Genomic DNA, 6,000 nt, shown 5'->3' on the forward strand with positions numbered 1-6,000 from the left:
TGCTCGTGACAACATAACATTCTCCTCTTCTGTAACTTCAACCATCTGCACATTTTTTTGCTTCCTCGCAGCTCCGTCTTCAGCGTCCTTTGTCTGATATATTCACTATACCTCCTTTGCACATATACAAACCACTTCAGCCTTGCCTCCCCAACTTTGTCTACAAATCATTCACCTTTCCATCTCCTTCCATCTGCTTCTATTGACATTCATTCTTCTCTCCAGTGCATACCTCCACCTCTCCAGACTCTCTTCCGCTTGCTCCCTACTCTCACTACAGGTCACAGTGTTGAGTGTGCAAACATCATATCCAACGTAGACTCCTGCCTGAGTCTCTGTCAAGCATCCATGTGTATGTGAAATGTTCTATTATTCAAATGTCCTTATTTAGCAATGTGATGAGGGCTGTTTTTCCTTACCAACTTAAAAGAAAAAATAAATGTCATCAAAATTTACAAGCCTTGTGACCTTATAATAATGGAGCCAAGTTATTTCAGTTATTTTTCTTTCCTTTTCACTGTTCAGACATGACTTTCAAAAGGAGTGTACGGGAAAGAAATGTTACCTTTCATGTAAAATGCCTGGAAGCTAGGCAAGGTTAATGCACTCGATAATAGAGCCCGGGCCCCAAACAGGACAGCGTACTTACAATGTAAGATGTGGGAAATGTGTTTGTTTTGTACTTAAAATTACTTAGGGTATAATTTTTGTGTCATTCCCTGTAAAATACCTACAGTTTAGCCTCCACTTAAAATGACCTCCGATGTAATTATCATTTCTTTCCTGTAAAACACATAAAGTTGCACAAATAAAAATGACTCATGTACTAGCTAAAGTTATTCACACGTTATATAAAATTCCTTGGAAACTACTTAACAGAATAATTATTTCTTTGTTTCCTGTAAAAAAAAGGACTTGTTACCCGCTTATTCTAGTGTACCTACCCTTAAGGATTTGTAGGTAAGTATAATTACATTATAATTTCAAATGAAATGTACTGAAATTCTATTTAACTACAGGGGAACTACACTTGTAGTCATGGGCCAAGTTATAAAGTGTTGGACACACACACACAAAATGTTGACATTGCACTACAAAGACGTGTTTAAGGTGAAAAATTAAATCTTTCTGACAGCCTGTGCAACTTGTTTTGAATACCTGACTCATGTCTGTCAACATGCTTGCATCATGGCATTTCTTAGCATCAGTGTCCACACAGAAATCAATGGATGTATGAAGCGAAATGTATATGTGCATCTTCCAAATGTGCTGCGTGTGTGTGTCTAACAGCTCATGCTTCATGCTCTCCTCCCAGATGCTGCTGGCAGGAGGTGACCTCTTTCTACTAACAGACGGTCTGGTCCTGTCATAACACAAACATCGGCATATGAGAGGAACTCAGAGCCTGCTCAAAGTCAGAACAAGGTCACATCAACTTCCACAATAACTAGCTGAAGAGGAACAGCACAAATACATGCCATCAAACCACACTGCTCTGCTTCCTCTTTGGCTCTAGCTTCGCTCGTTGCCTTGGTTGCAGTCGTCTTCCAAAGTGCCTCAAGTTTAAGGTGCAACGTGATTTGATATTCTCTTTGCAGCGATATGAATGTTGCTCTAAAAACATTTGAAACATCTTTGGAGGAGTTTGTAACTTGTTTAAGATTGCAGCTCTGATATTCATAACACAGTGAAAACAGCCCAGAGAGACGCATATAAACAAAGTACTGATATGTTGGTACTGCCTGAGATAATCAAACCCCAATGAAACACATCATTTATCACAATGTGGAGTTGAGAATTACTTGTATATGCCCCAGATGATAGGGATGCTGTGAAATGTGGCTTCGGAGGTGATCAGGGGAAAGAAGAAAGTTGGAGAAGTCAACAGAAATCATGAGGCTATTAATGAAAAGAAACGAGGTTGAAAAGGATTGAGCACATCTATATTTACAGCATATATACTGTGGTATATGTGCTATATTCAACTGGGGATTTGGCTTGAAAAGAGCAAGTGCAACTTGTTTATAAGATTTATAGCCACTGCGAGTCAGTGAGACCATGGAAAAAAGGCAATATTTGCATGAGAGAAAAAGGAGGGAGAAACAAAGATGGAGAGAAACAGAGACATGGTGTTTCTGTTCATTAGCAGTCCTCCCTTACAGCAGAATAGTTACAGGATAATCATGTCGAGTTGGTGGCAGTGTGTCCTTGACTGTCATTGGTGGGTCTCTGCTGGGCCTCTATTCCAGATTGTGTGTGTATGTGTGGGTTTGCAAATATACGAGAGTCTTTCAAAACTTTAATTAACCAAATAAGACCCACACACTGTTGCCAAAAGCTGGGTGGCAGCAGTGCTCATGTTCTTACTAATCCACATCTTATAATTCCCTGATTTCTAGTCAGCCTATTGTGCGCCCACTGAAATTCTACTGGGAATATGATGTCTAATGGTGAGAGCAATGAGTGCCATGCTTTGAACAGGTTGAGTTTTGCAGCAACATCCATCTCGGCCTGTTTTCATTAGGATGCTCTGCTGCATTTCTTCATTGATGGAATCTATTGATTACACCCTGCAGTACTTCTTTTAAACTCTACAATGTTTGTGTTAACTTGCTGCTTTACTCAAGGATATCTTCCAAACTTCTGAAGCTGTGTGATCGATGAGTTTTAAAAAAAAATGGGCATGTTTTCCATACAAGATTTGTGTTTTTTCCCCATTTGATCACGTGAGTTTTTCCAAATTCAGAAAATGTGGGCACGCTATTTCAGGTGTCAGTCAAAAGCAGACAAAAACATAGCTTTCAGCATCTAGATCTCATGACATTTTGAAGTGTTATTTAATACATACTGTGGAAGTCTTAAAATTTGAATAACTTGAATAGTTGTTCTAAAACAGCCGCAGTGCAGACCTCCACATTGTTCATCTTGATTATATCCTTGGTTCAAGAGGAAAGCCAGTGGCTGATTTGGAAGTGAGAACTGATGCGTGTCACTTGTACTAATGAGTTCTGTCACTCACAGCCCCAGGCCAAAGGGCTCATTAATACTGTATGTTAGATAAAGGTGTTTTCTGACTCTGCTCTTCTGGTAGCTCTCTAAGTCCACTCAGGTCACACCAGATTTCTTTTCTTTCTGGTCTTTTTTTTTTAAATTCACTTCTGACTGATGCTCTTATCTCTTTCCAGACTTTCATTCCTTCACATCCATCAATTCAAACTTAACCCAATACATCCCATTTTTTCCCCAGTACAGGCAACTTATAATCATTTCCTTATGCAGACCAACCAAGACAAGCTCACATAGTCAGCATTCACAGGCGTACTCCTTTCCATAACTTCCTTTGGATGCACACAAAGTCAATACACTGTAGTCAATCAATGAAACAAATGAATGTAATCAATACCAATAGATTTTAGCTTTAAGCCGTATGAGATGAATATCGGTGTGTTTTAAACCAATCTAAGAATCCTTTTGCGCCTCTGGGTACAACAACTAATTTTTTGCATCTTCCTGTTGTTCCAGTAGCTAGTACCAATAACAGATGTGTGTGTAGGTCAGTTGTTGTATTTGAACTTAGATATTTTAGAAAAAAAGGGTTTGTACTAAGTTATATCACTGATGCAATTTCACTTCTGCCCTCCACATATTCTGTTACAAGCATAGTACCAAACTAACTGGTCGATAGAACTCAGATTATTTTTAGTAGACTACAAAGTGAAGCCAGAAAACCTCTGGTCTCAGAAATCTTGTCTGAAGCTGACAGACTGACAAATTGCTTCACCAAATTCTTCTATTGTGCTGGAAAATATACGTTGGCTAATCCTTGATAAAAAAGTAGTTAGGGTTATGGTACATGCTGTCTGACCATTTGAAAAGTAAATCTGGCTCACAAAGAGGCAACAAGCTAACAATAGACTAAAATTACAGACTAAACAATCCTGTATCATAGGCAAGTCGTATTAATATTAATATCCAAATATTTAAACAATGTGTAATATGGGGATTTCTGTCAGAGAAAGATAAAATGTCACACCTGGACACAAAACTGCTACAGACCAATGAAAAACCAGAGGTCAAAACAAGCTTGCTTTCTCAGCTCTGTATGCAAAAAAACGTCGGTGGTTGAAAAGGTAAAGGTAAATATGTGGCGATCTGCCTATCTTGCCAAAAAAGCATCATTAAAAAAATATATAACATGTTGAGTGGAGATTCCAATCGATCATCATTACATTATGAACAGCTTTCTGATTTCTGTGAAATGTTTGGAAGCTAAACACCTCAAATCACTTTAAGTTTGACCAACTTAGAAAAGCAAACCCCACTCACACCCCCCAAAAATATTGTATAAATGTCCTTTGGTAAGAAAAATTGTTTAGTAGTATAAATTTTGAAAACTACCTGAATTAAATTAAAAAGTTAACACAAGAAAAGGAATGCAATAGATTTAAGATAAGCTGAATTATCTTTGTTTTATCTTTTTAAAATTTCTCTGTTTAAATCGTTCCTCTTGATGACATGAAGGCATTTTTTGCCCTTCACATTTGTATATGGCACATGATGACATCTGTGTTTAGCAAAAATTCAAAAATGATATTAATCGTGGCAGCTGAGAAAAGGCGCAGATCTCTGATCACAAGGAAAATGCAAATCTAGAAGACAGCTCGTCACAATGTGCTATCAAATCACATCACGCGAAATGCATCGCAATGTGACACCACATAATGTAAGCTTCCCACGGCTGTCAGAACACTCATCGGTCAATGGTGTGGCTTTTATGTGGTCAGAAAACGTTAATTTCAGACTAACATCACACACTGAAAAACACTCAGAGAGAGAGAGAGAGAGAGAGAGAGCCAAAACATAGAACATGTTCAGATACACTGAAAACTAAAATGTTTCATCCACTACAAATAAACACATCATCATTTTTTGGCACATCAGCAATAAAGACTGAGCATAATTTTAGTACAGTTTTTATATCCTTATCTAATACCGTATATTGCAACAAGAACAAGAGTCCTGTTATAAACACTGATGAGAAAATATTAGACAAGGTCACACCCACTGTAACTTTTAGCTACAGTCAAATCAAATTTCCAACTCCTCTTTAGGACAAAAGAATTAAGTTATTCTGTACATTTTAGCTTCTTATGTTACACACTGTTGGCTACTCATATTGAGCTATGTGTACTTAATCCTGCTGGGAGATGTAACCACCTAACACTGCGTCTGAATCTGAATGGCTTGTACAGACAGTCTGAGGGGACAAATGACAAATAAGGGGACTTTTTATATTTTATGGGTTTTTAAGCCAAAATGGCTTTTTACATATTTATGCAAAAATTTGAAAATGCATTTCACTTAATGAGCGTTTGTCAGTGCCTTACTCAACATGTATGATAACTCTTTAACATATTTATGATGCTTTTGGTCCAAGTACTGTTAAGGTTACGTGGAAGTTTAACCACCCAACCTCTTGCTCCTCTCGGTGAGGGAATGACTGTAATCTTGCTTAAAAGAAACTACAGTTATATTTATGCAGGGAAATTCAATTCAGTTTTCAATGCAGTTCAGTTTTATTTATATAACAGCAAATCACAACAGCAGGCACCTCAAGATGCTTTATATTGTAAGGTAAACCCCCCCCAATAAGAGAGAGAAACCCTAAATCAAACAACCTTATTTGAGCAAGCACTTGGTGACAGTGGGAAGGAAAAACCCCCTTTTAACAGGAAGAAACCTCCAGCAGAACCAGGCTCAGGGAGGGGCGGCCATCTGCCTCAATTGATTAGGGGTGATGGGAGGAAGGGTAAATAATAACTAATGATTATGCAGAGTAGTGTATAAACACACAGCGAGTGACAAAGGTGAGTAAAGAAAAGGGATCTATCTATCTATCTCTATATATATATAATTACCTCAACAACACTTAGAACCAAGATAACATAACATGAAAAAACAGACAACAAGCATTTCGAGACTAAAAAACCCCCTGAAACG

Source organism: Astatotilapia calliptera, chromosome 6, assembly GCF_900246225.1.
Source record: "Astatotilapia calliptera chromosome 6, fAstCal1.2, whole genome shotgun sequence".
Taxonomy (NCBI): domain Eukaryota; kingdom Metazoa; phylum Chordata; class Actinopteri; order Cichliformes; family Cichlidae; genus Astatotilapia; species Astatotilapia calliptera.